General features: G+C 41.3%; 1 long non-coding RNA gene across 1 annotated transcript; it reads right to left on the bottom strand.

Annotated features, from left to right (window-relative positions):
* Window positions 1–12,108: 12,108 nt before the first annotated feature.
* On the bottom strand, window positions 12,109–17,545 carry LOC124525066 (uncharacterized). Its single transcript, XR_006965377.1, has 3 exons — window positions 17,481–17,545; window positions 16,439–16,583; window positions 12,109–12,536 (listed from the first exon to the last, which is right to left on the bottom strand). It is a non-coding gene; the product is annotated as an uncharacterized LOC124525066 (long non-coding RNA).
* Between the last annotated feature and the right edge of the window lie 1,076 nt (window positions 17,546–18,621).

Raw genomic sequence — 18,621 nt, 5'->3', positions numbered from 1 at the left:
AGCAGGACATGGTGTGCTGGGTGAAAATAACTCAGGTAAATAAGTCTTTAGTAATGTGATGGTAAAGTGAAGAAGAAGGCGAAGTATTTTACAGTCCTATGATTTAGTGAAGTGACTAACTCTAGTCACTCAGTCTTTTAACAAGCGTGTGCCCCTGGGCTGTGACCTTCACACGTACCTTTCCATTTTTCCCTGCCTTAGGTGGGACACGATGCCTGGAAGAGGCAGAGGTTGGGTATCCCCTTCCCCAATTAGGAAGACTGGTGGGGCTGAAATCCAGTATTCCTCTCCCCTCCTCACACGGCAGGCTAGCGTGAGCTGGAGTTGGGTATTTCTCTTTCCCCACGTTGGCTAGGCTCTGATAAACCCCAATAGTTTAGGCTCTGGTAAAATAGATTCTTTTGAAAGCAGCCCTTTTTCCAAAGCAAAGAACACTCTGGCATGTTTTAAAATGGCGTGTTTTCTCTGATAGTCCCTGTGAGAACCTGGTAGAGCTCCAGGAGGTAAAACTCAAAAAAGCACCCTCCTCCTGGAGTTTTAACTCACAGACTCGTCTACACTTAACATCCAGCAATTGGCCCACTGCAGTCTAGGTTTTCCTATCCTGATACTGTTTCCCGCAGACGTTTCTGCTTGTGGGTTTCGGTTCCCGTTAATGTGATTCTCTGTATCCACCTGTCTGTCCAGTTCTGGGGGACAGCAGTCTGTCTTGTGACTGCATTGCTCTGACAGATCCAAGAAGAGCTGGGTTTTCAGGTTTCTACAGCTTTCTACCTCTTGTTAATACAAAGTACTGACTTCCAGACTCTTACATGCTAGACCGGAAGCTGGAAGTCCTTTTGACCCATTTTTCTATTAGGTTGTTATTCTGTTATGTCGTTCAGTTATAGACTTATTGATTATTCCGGATATCATCTGGATGATTCTCAGATATATGGTGTGCGAATATTTTCTTTTCCTCCCATTCTGTGGATTGCCTTTTCACTGTATTCATAATCTTTTGATGCATGAAGTTTTAAATTTTGATGAAATCCAATTTATTTATCTATGTTTTTTTTCACGGCCTGTAGCTTTCCACCTCATAGCCAACAAATCATTGCCAATTCAAATTTCATGAATATTCCCCCTTTGTTTTCTTCTAAGCATTTTACAGTTTTAGCTCCTATGTTTAAATCTTTGGTTCACTTTAAATTAATGTGGTTTTTTTTTATTTTTTTTAACGTGTATTTATTTTTGAGACAGAGAGAGACAGAGCATGAACAGGGGAGGGTCAGAGAGAGAGAGAGGGAGACACAGAATCTGAAACAGGCTCCAGGCTCTGAGCCGGCAGCACAGAGCCCGACACGGGGCTTGAACTCACCAATGGCGAGATCATGACCTGAGCCGAAGTCGGACGCTTAACCGACTGAGCCACCCAGGCGCCCCAAATGTTTGTAAATAGTGTAAGGTGAGGAGGCTGCTTCCTTTCCTTCCGTGTCGCTATCCCGGTTTTCCCAGCACCACTTATTGAAAAGGCTGTCTGCCCCTTTGCCATTGGCTGGTCTTCATACGTTCGTCAAACATTATTTAACCACATATGCAAGGATTTATTTTGGAGCTTTATATTTTATTCTTCCGTTGGTTTCCATGTCTGTCTTTATGCCAGTACCATACTGTTCTGGTTACTGTAGTCTTGTAGTAAGTTTTGAAATGAGGAAATGTGAGACTTTCAACGTTGTTCTTTTTCCAGATTGTTTTTGGCTATTTGGAGTCCCTGGAGATTCCTTGTGAACGTTAGGATGGATTTTTCTCTTTCTGTAAAATGGGATTGGGGTAGGAATTACACGGAATCAATCTATAGATTGTTTTGAGTTGTCTTGACATCTTAACAGTATTAATTTTTCCAATTGGTGAACATGAGATGTTTTTCCATTTACTGGTATCTTTAATTTCTTTCAGCAACATATTATAGTTGCACATATTATAAAAGCACAAGGCTTTTACCTCATAGGCTAGGTCTATTCCTGTATTTTATTCTTTTTGATGGTATTATAAGTAGAATTGTTTTCTAAACTTCTTTTTCTGAATTTTTCATTGTTAATGTACAGAAATAACTGGGGTGTTTTGGGCCTCTCATCCTATTTTACCACAATTTGGGTGACCTTGAATAAATCCATTAATCTCTCTGAGCCTCAGTTTCCTCATTTAAACAATACAGATTAGCTAAAAGTTTCTATAATTTTTCCCTCTATGAAGTTCTGTGATTCTGTCTGGATACTCATTTCCCTTAATCTTTCATGTAAGGAAATCAATTCAACTTTGATGGCCTAATTCAGAGGTCATGCCTTCTGGAAGGGTCTCTTCAACTCCCTCTCCATTTTCACATGAATTCTATTACACCCATAGCACAGCTCTCTAGGTAGTGTCCCACTTACTTTTCAACCACAGCAACTAGAAAGAGTCTGAATATATAATAAGCAAGAAACACATAGGAGTTGACGCATAAACAAATAAATATGGCTGGCTGTCCTATAGCCAAAACCATTGGTGAGGCTCCTGGTACACATGCATTAAAACCATTTTAAAAATCCCTTCATACAAGAAGATGGACTTAAAATTTTCTTTCACATGAGAATTGTCCCTAGCTATGAGAATGTCTTTTACATGAGGATTGTCCCTAGCTAGCATATATATAAAACTAAAAAAAATTTAAAATAAATAAATAAATAAATCAGGCTAGCATGTAAATATCAACTTTAAAAAAGGGGGGGGGAGGAAAGACTCTTTATATCTTATTTATGGGAGAGCCATGGAAATAATAGAATTGGGACATCAAATAACCCTTAGATTGTCTTAATCTAATTTAAATGATTTGCAAGGTGATATAGCCAGACTTAATTCTGAAGTATTATATTTGGCTCATATTCTCTACTATTCTGGGAGACTTCCTGTTTAGCATAGGCTTTTGTTAGAGACTAATTTCACACATATTCTTTGTTATCCATTCAAAATATCAAAATCATGTAAGTACTGCAGGTATTGGAGAAGAGTCAGAGAAGAAGCTTGGAGCTGACCTGGAGAGAGTCATTAATTTAGCAGGGTAGAAGAACAAATTTCAAATATTTTAAAGACTTTCACTTAGCATGGGTACCAACAGTATTAATTTTATAGAAGAGAACAAGTCCAATGAGTGATATTTGTAATGAAACAGCTTTGGCTCAATGTAAAGGAAACCTGTCTGCATATTAGAGCTATTCTAACAAGGAGTCGATTATTTCAGTGGAGGATGGATTCCCTGTCATTGAAAATACCTCAAGAGCTGAAGAGTTTTCTGTCACTGAAAGTTTTCATAAAGCTGAACACTCACTGACCAAGAAAAGAAGACTCGGGATACAAATTAGATGGTCTCTGAACTTCTTTCCAACTCTGAAAGTATATGATTCTATGATTCTAACATCTCTTCACAGGGAGGCCACTGGAGTATCTGAATTCACTTACACATTGTCCTCATTTATTGGTCTAAACAATACAGATTCCTTAAGAAATCCTCATAAATGATATTCTTTCTTGCTCTTATTCCTTAGATTATTTTTGACCACTTTTTTTTTTAAACATTTATTTATTTTTTGAGAGACAGAGAGAGACAGAGCATGAGCAGGGGAGGGGCAGAGAGAGAGGGAGACACAGAATCAGAAGCAGACTCCAGGCTCCTGCTGTCAGCACAGATCCCGACCCAGGGCTTGAACCCATAAACCGTGAGATCATGACCTGAGCCGAAGTAGGACACTTAACCAACTGAGCCACCCAGGTGCCCCTTGACCATTCTAATTCTAGTAATTCACTCCAAGTCCATTTTTACTCTTTTTCTGCAGCTATATGATCCTGCTTTACTCCTATTGAACTCAAAATTCCAGTTTTGCTCACACATTAGTAGAAAGAAGACAGATATTTGAGTGCAAAAGAAGAGTCAACATATACTCTCTCTTCGGACAACTCTCTTTAGTTTCTCTGATCATGAGTGTACAGGATATTGATACACATCACCAAGATCCAAGATCCCACCTCGACACCAAGACACTGCCAGTTGCCAATAGTCTTGTTTGCCGGTGGCTCACAGCCATCGTTCCTGTGCAATTTCCCCTCAGCCACAGAGAAATGCCTTGTCTGGATTATTCCCCTTACCGGAAGGTAGCCCACATGCAATGAATAGACACTGGAGGTCCAAAGGCTGGACCCTCTTCGATGCACAATATTTCTAATAAACCATCTCAGCTCCATCAAGCCCGGGATTAACTGAAGCCTCTGTCACAACCACATTGTGGTTCAAATGCTCCCTCTGCCAATCTTGCCCCTTCATTCTTTTACAGATTTTGTTCCTCGGAGCACTCCCAAGTGATTAACTTGCACTTAGATCTCTGCTTTCGGATCTCTTTCCTGGAGAACTTGACCTAAGAATTATCAGTCTTTGAAATGAGATTAATACTACCTCATATGGAGAAGACCAAATGAGATTTTCAAAGATGAAATTACTGAGCATGGTAAGAAACAGCTGTACGTGCAGTCAAATTTCACTCATTTTTTTTCTTTGAACCACACTTTCTCTACTAGATACTTGACAGCTATCTTTAAAAATTCCAAAGGTTATTACACAGAGGAATGAAGCTTGTCCTCTATTGTCCTATGAGGGAGAACTTCAATAGTGGCAAAATATCAGGTGCCAAGGAGTGCTTGGTGCCTAGTTGGCACTCCGCAAATGCTTAAGAGTAAAAGATGGGTAGATGGATGGCCAGATGTATGGAAGGATGAAAAATTAGCATAATCTTAGAAAAGTCTATTATTGTTCTCGCAGAATGCAGCGGATGGCCACAATAACCACTTAAACACAATTTAACTACTTAACTCTCTGTGCTTCCGGTTCCTCATCTGATAACGCATGAGATAATACACGTTAAGCATGCAAAATTGTGTCTTCTCCCACGGCAAGCAAAGACTAACTATTACTTAGTATCGAACATCCATTTCATGCTAGGTACTGAAGTAGGCTGTTTATAAATATTGGATCAATTTCTCCTTACACCAACACCAAAACAGGTATTTTTTACTCAAGTTTTTAACTTGAATTCCAATATAGTTAACATACAGTGTTATATTAGTTTCAGGTGTACAATGTAGTGATTTAACAATGCCACATGCTACTTACTGCCCGTCGTGATAAGTATACTCTTAATTCCCTTCACCTATTTCACCCATCCCCCCACCCACCTCCCCTGTGGTAAGTATCAGTTTATTCTCTATAGTTAAGAGTCTGTTTTTTGGTTGGTCTCTTTTTTGCCTGTGCTCATTTGTTTTATTTCTTAAATTCCGCATATGCATCAAGTCATATGGTATTTGTCTTTCTCTGACTGAATTATTGCCCTTAGCATTACACTCTCTAGGTCCATCCGTGTTGTTACAAATGGCAAGATCTCATTCTGTTTTGTGGCTGAATAACATTGCGTTGTATTATATACACCACACCTTCGTTATCCATTCATCTACCAATGGCTGCTTCCATAATTTGGCTATCATAAATAATGCAGCAATAAACATGGGGCGCATGTATCCTTTCCAATTAGCGTTTTTGTATTCTTTGGGTAAATACTAAGTAGTGTGATTACTGGATCATAACGTAGTTCCATTCTTAACTTTTTGAGGAACCTCCATTCTGTTTTCCAAAGGGCTGCACTAGTTTGCATTCCCACCCACCTAAACCAACAATGCACAAGTGTCCTTTTTTCTCCACATCCTCGCGACTCTTGTTGTTTCTTCTGTTTTGAGTTTTTTTAAGTTTTTATTTAAACTCCCGTTAGTTAACAGACAGTGTAATATTACATTCTGAGAGGTGTGAGGTGGTATCTCATTGTAGTTTGGATTTGCATTTCCCCGATGATGAGTGATGTTGAGCATCTTTTCGTGTGTCTGCTGGCCATCTAGATGTCATCTTTAGAGAACTGTCTACACATGTCTTCTGCCCGTTTTTAATTGGATTATTTGCTTTTGGGTGTTGACTTGCATCAGTTCTTTATACATTATGGATATTAACCCTTTATTGGATATGTCATTTGCAAATATCCTCTCCCAAGTAGGGTTGCTAGTTTTGTTGATTGCTTCCTTTGTTGTGCAAAAGTTTTGGTTTGTTTGTTTTGATGTGGTCCCAATAGTTTATTTTTGCTTTTATTTCCCTCACCTCAAGAGATCTATCTATAAAAATGTTGCTATGGCTGATGTGACAAAAATTACTGCATGTGCTCATTTCTAGGATTTTTATGGTTTCTGGTCTCACATTTAGGTCCTTAATCCATTTTGAGTTTATTTTTGTTGTATGTGTGAAGAAGTCGTCCAACTTCATTCTTTTGCATGTAGCTGTCCAGTTTTCCCAATACCATTTATTGAAGAGACTGTGTTTCCCGCTGTATATTCTTACCTCTTTTGTCAAAGGTTAGTTGACTATATAATCATGGGTTTTTGGGGGGGTTTTCTATCCTGTTCTGTTGATCTGTGTCTCTTTTTGTGCCAGTACCATATTGCTTCAATTACTACAGCTTTGTAGGGGCACCTGGGTGGCTCAGTCGGTTGAGTGGCCAACTTCGGCTCAGGTCATGATCTCGCAGTCTGTGAGTTCGAGCCCCACGTCAGGCTCTGTGCTGACAGCTCAGAGAGTGGAGCCTGCTTCAGATGCTGTGTCTCCTTCTCTCTCTGCCCCTCTCCCACTCGCACTCTGTCTTTCTCTCTCCCAAGGATAAATACGCATTAAAAAAATTAAAAAAAAAAAAACTACAGCTTTGTAGGATAGCTTGAGGCCTAGAATTGTGATACCTTCAGTTTTGTTTCCCTTTTTCAAGATTGCTTTGGCTATTCAGGGTCTTTTGTGGTTCCATACAAAACATAAGATTATTTTTTCTAGTTCTGTGAAAAATGCTGTTGGTATTTTGATAGAGAATGCATTAAATCTATAGATTTCCTTGGGCAGTATAGACATTTTAACAATATTTGCTCTTCCAAATCATGAACATAGAATATCTTTCTATCTATTTATGTTGCTTTCGATTTCTTTCATCAGTGTTTTATAGTTTTCAAAACATAGGTTTTTCATCTTTTTGGTTAAACTTATTCCTAGGTATTTATTATTTTTGGTGCAATTGTAAATGGAACTGCTTTCTTAATTTCTCTTTCTGCTGCTTCATTATTAGGGTTTAGAAATGCAATAGATTACTGTGCCTTGATTATGTATCCAATGACCTTACTGGTTTCATTTTTCAGTTCTAGTGGCTTTTGAGTGGAGCCTTTAGGGTTTTCTATACATAGTATCATCTCACCTGCAAATAGTGACCATAGCAGGTAATGTTATATTTCAAAAATAGAGCCTAAAACTCATAGGGCTTAAGAAACTTTCCAAATTCATCTTTTTTTTTTTTTTTTTTTTTTAATTCCCAATCTTCCACTCCACCTTACTCTCAATCAGGACTTAATTAAAACAAACTTTCTTCTGGATACTTCTATGAGAAATTTGGAAATTATTTTAGACTATTCTCTCTCCTTTATCTCCGACGTCCAATACTTTATTCATTCTGCCTCTTATTGCCTCCTTTTGCAGATGCTGTTGGCACCCTGCCTCTATCTTTAACAGTCATTATTCCTGAGCCCATCAATAGCTTCTGACTTCAAGCACTCACAATTCCTTGCCTGAAGGCCTCTCTCTCCTCAGAAACCTCCTTTGTCTATGTATTGGGCAGGTCTAAAGTATCAGAGAGCTAAGGCCCTTAGGCGTTACCCCAAACCCAACCGATGACAGGTGAGAGTGGATAAATAGCCCCACTACCCCACCGCTTGGATAGGACAACACTGTTAATCCACTCTGGCTGCCCAGTAGAATTCTGCCTCAAGTCCAATAATCTCATCGTTTTGCTACATCCTGGATTCCTTCTTTCTACAACATCTCCAGCTTACTATCCTTTATCTATATGCACCCAAATAAGTGACTTGCACTCAAACCCTTCTCTCCAGATCTGCTTCTCTGGGTACCCGGCTTCACGCTTCTCCCCTTCATTCCCACTTCAGTTTAGAAACTTGTTTCCTCCCACCCAAACTGTGACCATAATATGCTCATGTTCTTCTTGGCTTCATTCTCTCCCGTCAAATACTTCCTTCAGAGAAATATTTCTAAAATATAAATATGATCAGGCCACTATGCTCAGAGTTGCTTGAGGACAGACAACCATTTCCTGGAGCAACGTGGCCCCAGCCTCTCCCCAGCACTCCACACACAGTAGGTCCTTTAGGAAAGTATATCGGAGTAATAAATGGCTAAATGCATAATGCACACAGTCTAACAGCTATCGGAACTGAACTCAAGCATATGTGTGTCCAGTCCCAAATCTTGGGTTCTTCCTACCACAGTGTGCTTTATAAAGAAGGCAGGACACCCTGGGGCTAGTGACACACAGGTGCAATGGATTTGCAATTGTCTCACGTTTTAATGCATAAGATCCTCCAACCTCTTTCCATGGTCAGTAAGAATGTGATAGAATTTGAAGGGCCTTTGAAGCAGCTCCATCAGATTTATTTCCTCTTTCCTCTTGTATCAGGTCAAATATATAACAGAGCCTCCTTCAGGTTTTGACCACATAAAACGCCTACTCCTTCCTTCTCCCTAATGTAAGTCACAAGGAAAGGCTGTCTGGGGAGAGCAGAGCCAGGAAATACGATCGTATCAGGATGGAGCAGCTCTCTCAAGAGGGCAGGCAGTGAGGAGTGAGGAAGCTGGGAGAGAAGGCTGGCTGAATTGTTCCTTTCGGGAGCAAGAGTGAGGGAGGACAGGGTTCATAGGATTTTCCAGGCGACTCAGGAAAGTGTCTTTGTATCTCAACCACCCCCTTGTTGGTGTGTCCTGTGTGGATCTGAACCGGCCATTAAAGGACTGTCGAAATTGCATCACCCATTTGCAATTTAGACAATGTTTTTACTTTTAACATTTCGAAAAGACTTCCTTCATCAGCTCTCCTCATGCTGGAGTTGGGAGAGGGGAGCTGGAAGACAGACAGTGGAAACTTAGCTAACACTTATAGTGACAGTGAGCATTCCACGGGCTCTCCTCTAGCCTCCTTCTTTGGTTGCAAACAATCTGCTTTTTGGTTCCCGAGCCCACCCTCCAAAGATCCAGAGATGCCCTAGTCTCTCAAGATGGCTCTTCAGTAGGTTTGTAGTTTCCCAGCTCCCCCCACAGATGCCTCTCTCCACATGGCGAGTCTTGCCTGGCCATGAGTGGGTCTTTGGTTCTGGTGCCAACATAGACTTAACTGGTACTGGAACAAACACAATTGTCATGTGATCAAATACAACTGAATATTATGTTTATTATTTACCTCCCATTCTGTCATTGTAATTACTTCAGGAGATGGCCCTCCACTGTCCCTTTATGAAAACTTCAGTAGCCCCAAGAATTTTCTGACTACCCTTAAGTAAGACAGGCAATATATCTTACATAATAACTTTAAAAAGCATTGATTCTGAAGTCAGTATGTCCAGACCAATACTTAATCAAAACATCAAACTTTTCTAATATCATCAGATCTCCCCTCCTTCATCCTGAGGGCTGCAGTCTTAAGGAAGATAGTAGGTACTTCTTCCTTTTTCCTTCTGACCCTTCCTTCCTTATTGTTCTGTACTTACTAGATGTTTTCTGATCAGATCAGAACAGGCAGAGGATGAAGCAAAAAGAGGAAATGAAAGGTCATGCTGATAGGTACTGATGAGGGCTGACTGCACACTTGGGCCTGGAAGATGAATAAGGCTTATCCCTTCCCTTCCCTTCCCTTCCCTTCCCTTCCCTTCCCTTCCCTTCCTTTCCCTTCCCTTCCCTTCCCCTACTGACACTTTCTTTGTTCTTAGGAGTTTCAATCACCAAGAGGTTTACTTGTGCTGTTACTTTGATCCTGAAAGTCACATCCTATTCCAAGTGGAGAATCAATCTTCAGCTTCTTGCTGTTGGATTTCTTTACTTATGGATAGCACCCAAGACAGTCACATCCATGGCCTTGCTCTCCCTGTGTGTGTGTGTGTGTGTGTGTGTGTGTTCCTCTATCTCCCCACTCTGCTGCATGAGAAATGAACAAGCATCCTTCAACCCAACAAGTACTGGGAACACAGACAAGTCGCAGCAACCGACCTCTTGTTGTGACAGGCTGATTTAGTGCTCTAGGTATCAGACTCAGGTCCCCCGTGTTTCCAAATGCAAGGGACACATTGCATGCTCTTCAATTCGTCTGTGGAAGCCTCTCACTGGGCTTATGATGGAGCATCACCCCATCCCTACTCAGGGTGGGGGGGTACTGCAACATGGTACCACAACACCTCTTCACTAAGATATCTCCTTCCAAACGTTCCATTTTTCTCTGTTCTCAATTCTTGTCTTGTTTGAAGTCACTGTGGGGGTCCAAAAACCAGGTAACTACTTTACAAACAATTTCTGTAAACGTTGCAAGTAGCAATCTCCCTGATATTCACTTTGGTGGATGGCATTTCTTAAATTCATACCCAGGTCAGAACTGTGGTAGGAAGGGTCTTCTTTTATTTTTTTTTTTTTAATTTTTAATGTTTATTTATTTTTGAGAGAGAGAGAGAGCATGGGGGAGGGTCAGAGAGAGAGGGAGATACAGAATCCGAAGCAGGCACCAGGCCTTGAACTGTCAGCACAATGCCCAATGTGGGGCTCAAACTCATGAACCGTGAGATTATGACCTGATCCAAAGTCCAACGCTTAACTGACTGAGCCACCCAGGCACCCCAGAAGGGTCTTCTTTTAACATCTTGATCCTGCCGCCAAGCTGTAAGAGGGCTCACTCCCTTCCAGTCTCTAGCCTACTTTCTGATATTCTTTCTTTTCACAAACTAAGAAATGGAGGCTCTGAGAGATTAAGAAACCACTCAATATCACCCAGCCATTAGACCGAAGAGCGGAAATTTGAACGTAAGACTCTGTGTCCAGTCCTGGTGTTTTTAATCTCTTGGCCATGATGTCCACTGTGCATCATCAGCAAAGTGCTTCTTTTCTGGATTTTAGGAAATTACAGGAACACAGACTTTCCCCCAATGTTATAAAGGTTAGCTGTGTCCCACACTCCCGTCAGACACTGGAACCAACTTTGCTACAAGGGTACCAATCATACTGTCCCATGGCCAACTCAACCCTAGAGTCTTCAATACTTTGCTACTCAGAGGGTGATCCAAAGACAAGCTGCAGTGTCTGAGAGCTTGTTAGAAATGTGTTCTCAAGAGCACCTGGGTGGCTCAGTTTGTTCAGCGTTGGCTCAGGTCATGGTCCCGCATGGGGCTCCATGCCGACAGTGCAGAGCCTGCTTGGGATTCTTTCTCCCTCTTCCCTCTCTCTCTCTCTCTGCTCCTTCCCTACTTGCACACACTCTCTCGCTCTCTCTTTCTCTCAAAATAAATAAATAAACTTAATAGAAGAAGAAGAAACGTGTCCTCAGTGCCTCCCCAGTAACCTCCCTACGAGAGTCTGCATTTTAGCAAGCACATTAAGATGGAAGAAACATTGGTCCCCACCGTCACTCCACAGAGACGGAGTGAACCTTCTAGCACATCTACAATTTACCTCCTGTCCTTTAAGAGACCCGAAGACTAAACATAATCTTCACTACACCTGTTACTTTATCATATTAGGTTATGACAGGTGTCCTTTAAGAGACCCGAAGACTAAACATAATCCTCACTACACCTGTTACTTTATCATATTAGGTTATGACATTAAACTATCTTCACCCCAAAATGTCACTTTGTTGATCTAATTCTTCAGTTTTCCTAGTCTATCCTTTCAAAATAAACTCTGCTCTTTGTCTCCAAGACTATAAACTGAATCTCTAGATTAAAAATAAATCTCCAATTGGCGAATTGATGTAGCCCAGCAGGGCAGGGAGCACTTGGGCTAATGAGTTGGTTCTTCCGTTCTCATCATCACAGCCTGCCCGCCCCACCCCTGCGTGTTCATGCCAGTGCATTGCACACCCGTTTCTTACACTCGTTTTTTAAACGAGTCAATAAACGTTTAGCAAGCAACGACTGGATTCCAGGCACGGTGCAAAGAGTAATAAATTAAAAGATGGGTCACACACGGATTCACAGGAACTTAGAGTTAATTAGGAAGAAAAGACACACATGAACATTGAGCGTTTTAGGTGGAATATGAAACTTCTTGCATAAAGCATCTTTTGATGGACTACACGTTGATAATACAACCGCAAACCTTCAGTGGCCCCCAACAATTCCTGCGTGCAAAAGCCATTCATCGGTCAGCTGCATTTCTGCTCCATGCTGTTGGCATTCCTGGAATCAGGCAGAGGGGCAGTCTCTTCTGGGACATGCTGACTCCGTGGCCACACCACGTGGAGTCCCTTAAAGCTTCTGCGCAGAAGTCACTCCCTCTCACGTTCCTTGGGCCTGACGAGGTGGACCATGTCCAATGCCAGTGGGACTCCAGGAAGGGGCCGCAGAGATGGGCACAGCTGTGAAGGCAGCAAATGTGTGGAAAAATATAACACTGATCTCTCACACGCGTCACGAGAGAGGAAGAGCTGAGGTGCTTTGGGAATCTGGACACCTGAAGAACACCTCTAACTGAGAGAAAGAAGGAAGACCTCCTGAAGAGGTGTTTTTGAAACATGTGCCATGGGAAGAAGGGTGGAGGGAGGAGGGGTGGCTTCCTGGAGCCATGGAAGCAAAGACTGGGGAGGCACTATGCAGAGGGAGCAGAGAATGGGATGGCAGGGGGCAGTGACGGCAATGAAACTGAGGAAAAATCACGGGAGGTCTTAAAATCCAGCGGAGGTGCTGAGACCTCACTGTGGAAGCTACGGCTGGGGAGTCAGGGCAGACAGTGGTGCGGAGGAGATGACTCCAGCCATGCTGCAGGCAGATTAATCTAGTCTGAATGCAGTGCTTCTAGGACAGGTCATGGATTTCAGAGCCCTAGTCTTGTCCTCTCTCTCTCCCTCTTTCCTCCACCACCTCCTCTCTGTCTCTCTGTCTTTGTCTTTCTCATTCTGTGTGTGTGTGTGTATGTGTCTGCTTTCTCTCCTTTCTGTTTGCCTCTCTCTCATTCTCTCTCTCTTTCTCTGTCCCACTGTGTCTCTCTGCCTCTCCCTGTCTCCCTCCCTCTCTCTCAGCATCTCTCTCATTCTCCCTGTCTTTCTCTTTCTCACACTTGCCCACTTCCTAAGACCAGCGCATATATTCCCTCGTTTGTTCCTGACCCTCTCAAGAAAAATTAATTTTTTTATAACCACGGTCCTTTTACATTTACCTTTTATCCTTAATGTGTGTGTGTGTGTGTGTGTGTGTTTCCCTTACAAAAACATGAGTTCTCAAAGGGAGAAGTCTTGTTTTCTCCATTTTTTGTATCTTCAATTCCAGATCAGAGCTGCATATCTCTTGTCTGTGGAAAGGACAGGTTGGACAAGGAAAGATACAAAGGCTTAGTTTGATGAACATTGCAATAGGTTATTAGTCGGGTGAAAACTTGAATGGAAGGAGTCAAATGAAATATACGGGTCGGTGTTAATATGTTTGTGTATGTGCTCTTTACTTCCAGTACATTCGGAGGAAATTTATTTCTATTTTCATAAACTGCCTTTGTATTCCTGTTATGGAATACACTTGTAACCACATGCAAGTGAAGCCAGACCCTTAACAAGTCTGGACATATGTGCTTAATCCAAGACTAACTGAAAAGTCCTGTGGGAGCAAGATGTTCCAGGGAACAGAAACCCACTTCTCCTCTCCTGTCTTATGGGCAACCAGGATAGAAGGGGTCAAAGCGGAAGCTCAAATAGGGAAGTTCCAAATCCTAAAACCTGCTTTAATATCCACAAGGTCAATTAGCCATGAATATTTTCTTGCCTGAAATTCCCAATGGTCAGGGATTGTTCACTAATGGGTATTTCTCCAAGGCTTTCTGGATTTTGCATTTCTCTGCCTCATTAGGACTGGAAACCTATGTGATCTCAGAGAGAGCCTGGTGAGGTTCAATGGGAGAAAATAAGCCTGCACTCCTTGGAAAGGATGCTAGAGGTGACTTCATTTTTCAACAGCCTCTCTGAAGGAAATAACAGGAATGGTGCAGATTACAGAACCCCAACTTTCACCGTTAGGCCACAGTGATGGTTACTGGGGAATTGTGGTCAAACTGGTACAGTGCAGAGGACGGTTTACGTGATCATCGCCAAAGGTTTACGTGATCATCGCCAAAGGTTTACGTGATCATCGCCAAACACCCACGACCTTTGCGTGAGCAGGTGTTTATTTCCTGGGGCTGCCGAAACAAATGGCCACAAACTAGTAGGCTCCAAACAATCGAAGGACATCCTTGCTCAGTTCTGCAGACTAGAAGTCTGAGATTAAGAAGTCAGCAGGGCCATGGTCTCTCTGGGGACGCCAGGGGAGGATCCTTCCTTGCCTCTTCCGGTGGCTGCCTGCAGACCTTGGCGTTCATTCCTTGGCTTACAGCAGCCTAACTTCAATGTTCGCCTTTGGCCTCTGTCTCCAGCCTCACGTGTCCATCTTCCTTTCCCACCTGTGTTTCTGTTTTCTCTTCTTGCGAGGACAATAGTCATATGGGATTCAGCGCCCACCCGAATGCACAATAACTTCCTTTTAACTTGATCACATCTGCAAAGACCCTGTTTCCAAATAAAGTCACATTCACAAGTTGTGGGTGGATGTGAATTTTGGGGTGATGCCATTCAACCCAATATAGTAAGTCTCTGCAGGAAGAAGTGAAGTACAGAGAGGGGACTGTCGCACACTTTGTTATCCAAGGAAACTGAAAGCCAGCCCCATGAAGGCTGGTGCACAAAGGGCTGGAGAGCTGAAGTCATGTGGCCATTTTGACGAGGCCAAGCTAAAGTAATAATAATTGAATGCACATTTTCAGATATTGTCCTAGAATTTATCCCTGAGCTCTTTATGTGTCCATGAGTCCTTGCCCTATTTTATGTAAAAAAAAATAAAATAAAATAAAATAAATTGAGATATTCAGTCACAGAGATTAGAAGAATTCCGTATTCCTCAAAGAATATTCTTTCTCAAGGAAACCAGCATTAACTGAGTAGATACTATGTGCCTGGCACAAATCTAAATGTCTTGCTCATGTTATCTCATTGAATTGTGGTATCAGTCCTGACAAGTATGGGTTATTTCCTGCATAATACAGGTGAAGAAACTGAACAGATGGTTTCCTTTTCCTAAGATTAGTCATGCAAGTATTTAATTACTTTTGGCACTCAAATGGAAGTAAATATAAAACCCTATTTAAAAATTCATTTACAACATTTTCTGTAAAATATTATCTAAAGTCACACTTGCCATGGTTGATGGATCCAGACATTCAAATTGTGTTTAGGTCATACATACTGTAGGGCAGAAATTCTCTTACTTTTCTGCGTTACCTCCATGATATCTCAGTACATGAAGAGTACACAGATGGCCTCTGATGGTAGAATTGTAAATTATTTTCATAAATCCTCAAATCGGAATTCACACTTTGATCCCCAATAAAGCAGAAAAGACCACTGAAAGTCATAAGATTCCAATTCTGCTCTGCAATCTGCCATATAACGATGACACCATTTGGGAAACTCAATTCTCTCTTTTTCAACTCTCTTGTTTGTAAAAACCACTGTCGTACTTCTCTATCAAGGACTCTTTCACCTTATTGCTTTATGATAGTAAGCACTTTCAAATCATAATATCTTTCTTAAGCTTCCATGAAAAATGCATGGAAACACATAGCATTTTAGATTCAAATTCTTATTTGACCACAGTCTGATTTCTTTCAGACCCATGCTAATTTGTGGGAATGTGTGGCACCGTATTGAGAATAGATGAGAATAGTTGTATCATCTCAATGTCATCTATCAATAACATACACTTTTACTCTTGATGCTCATTTTCTTTTGATTATTGTCTTCCCAGATATTTACAATTTTAAACCCATGTATATCTGAGGACAAGGGTATTTTTTTGCTCCTTGCGGGTAAAGTTATTCTCCTGCACTGCCCATAAGATCGCCTCCCTTTGTAGGAAAACCTTGGGTCCATGTGTTTGGCAGATGATGAAAGTGAGTCCTGTTTACAGGTTTTTCTCTTGACCCAGTAAAATCAGAAAAAGAGAAAGAACACATTAGTGACTTTCCTCTCTGCAGGGATTTTTCAACCTTAGGAACGTGGACATGATGTCTCCTGAAAATGAGTACTTTGGATTCATGTTGGCAAGCATGCCAATAAACAGAAGAACTGGGGAATAAGCCTTTAATAAGGTTATCTTTTATTTGCAGTCCTTGAATAGACCTGCTTTTTAGACGTAGGATAAGATTTTTACAAGGGCTAAGGTTGCAAGGGGCGAGCTTTACCTAGAGAGGCTGAGAAGCCATTGTTCACTGATGAGCAGATGTGTGGATTCCCTTGTCTTGCCTTAAGACTGTCAGGTAGCATTTCAGAGCCTCTGTGTTCGCTTATTACCAACCTTGAGTCTGAGCCTTCAGCATCATTCGCTACCTGGAAATCCCAACAGACATTTTACCGTATTTACAATGCAATGCATGGATTTAAGTAATTCAAAACAGACTATCAGTTTTCTATCAGCAATTTTAAATGGATCCCATTAATTTTTATAAAGATATAAATTTTGACTATCTAATTATCTAATAATTATGTGTTAGCTTCATGTGCATGCCTTTGGGGAAGTGTATTGCCCGAACAATTAGTTCAAATATGGTTTTGGATTGAAAACCAAATATTTAAAAGGGAGAACCAGTCTTGTCTGTTTTGAAACAGGTTTGTCAGTGGTTAGGATGTGGTTGTGACAAAGAAAAAGTCCCATGATAAGCATTCAGACTGGAAGAGAATTTTTGGGCTCCATATCATGTACGGACACTTGTGTCTCATGAGCAGGGTGAGTCAGTTATAGAAATTGTTTCATCACTTAAGGACCCCAACATCTCTGGAGAAGCCATGAAAATAGCCATTAGGTATAGAAAATAACAGCAGGATTTAATGTGAAATCTGAAAGTTACATTAGTATACTAAATTCTACAGACAAATCATCTAAGAGTAAAGTAAATTTTACAACCAATGAAAATATGGAGGCCACACTCCCCCTATGGAAGCAAAGGATAAAGATGACAAACCATGGATCAGTTAGTCGGGAGAGTGGTCATTTGGGGAGTTGCTAGTTTGTAATAGGTAGCACTCCTAGACACCATCTGGACACCTGCTCAGCCGTATTCTGTATTCCGTGATTTGCCCGATCCATCCATAGCCCTGGAGAGAGCACTGGCTCCTACCAGCCTCTTTTGGCCATATGTCTTTATGGAGCTAGATTTACAACTTTTCCTTGAATTCCAAGAAAGGCCTTGATATCCTGCCAATAAAAGTATTTTTAAAATAGCTCACCAGAATCGGTTTCCAATACTTCCGATAAGAAGAAACTTGACAGGAAAGTTAACTACAAGCCTCCAACAACGGCAGGGATGGTTAAGTCTGCTGTGTTGTCAATCACGGGTCATGGGTGGGAACGTCCTTCTGCCACTTGTGACAGGCAGCTTACTCACCGTCCTGGCAACTTCACTTCCAGTAGGAGAAAGTCACTCCGGAAGGCTGAGTCCTCCCAGAGAGGATGCGTCAGTTGTGACACCTGTTACTTGGGAAAGAAAAGCTGTCTTCGAATCAACACAGTGAGAGTGAGGATACAAGTTACTCTTCCCTAAGCACGAGCACGGATTCCAAGTTAATGCCAGCAGACTCCAAAAGTCTTCTCCACTCAGGGTACTCCGTTCTCATTTTGGTAACCACATTATATGAATAATGGGCGGTTAAGATCAGTACCACTTGGAACTCATTTGGAATTTATGGCTTCCCCCAACTCCTGTTTTCTGGATTCAGACTCAATTTATGGCTTGGAACACAGTGTTTCCTACAGGAAAAACTTTGAAATGTGCAGAAGAAGAAAGGGCTCTTGGAGAATATTAAATATCTTACAAAACATCATGCTGATGAGTAAATAAGAGTGTAAATGAATCCAGATAAAAAGTATTGTGTTTCCATTGGAATACTCAGGGGCTTAAGAGTTAAGGGAACAAGTTTTGTGGGGAAATGTGTTTCAGGTTATGCCAAATGCAAAACGTGTGCAAAAGCGTTTGAGATGTTTTTCCTCGATTAAGATGCCGCCACATTTCTCCCTCCCGGTAATTAGTAAATTAGACAAGTAAAATTTATGTGTAAATACTCAATGCGATTCATGAGCATGAATAATGACCTCAAACTTACAAACTGAAATTAAACACGGAATATTTGCAGAGTTTCCCTGGAGTAAACTTCAGACTCTAAAGAAGTTGTGAATTAGGCCATGAAGAAACAGATGAAGGCATTGACTTGTGGATTGTGATTTTATTCTTAATGTGGCTTTTAAATTATTTTGAACTTAGCCATTTTAGGAACGCCAATGTGAGAATAAAACAGAATAAACTATTTTAAGGGGGAACACAGGTTAAATTCTCATTCTCTCTAGTCCCAGAAGGGGGCAAATGCAATTGGA

This window comes from Lynx rufus, unplaced genomic scaffold (assembly GCF_022079265.1).
Source record: "Lynx rufus isolate CCGP_SWC_20201006 ecotype Redwood Valley unplaced genomic scaffold, mLynRuf1.p SCAF_4, whole genome shotgun sequence".
In the NCBI taxonomy this organism is placed as follows: Eukaryota; Metazoa; Chordata; class Mammalia; order Carnivora; family Felidae; genus Lynx; species Lynx rufus.
The sequence above is the reverse complement of the archived record's forward strand: the minus strand, read 5'-3'. Positions and strand labels throughout refer to the sequence as shown.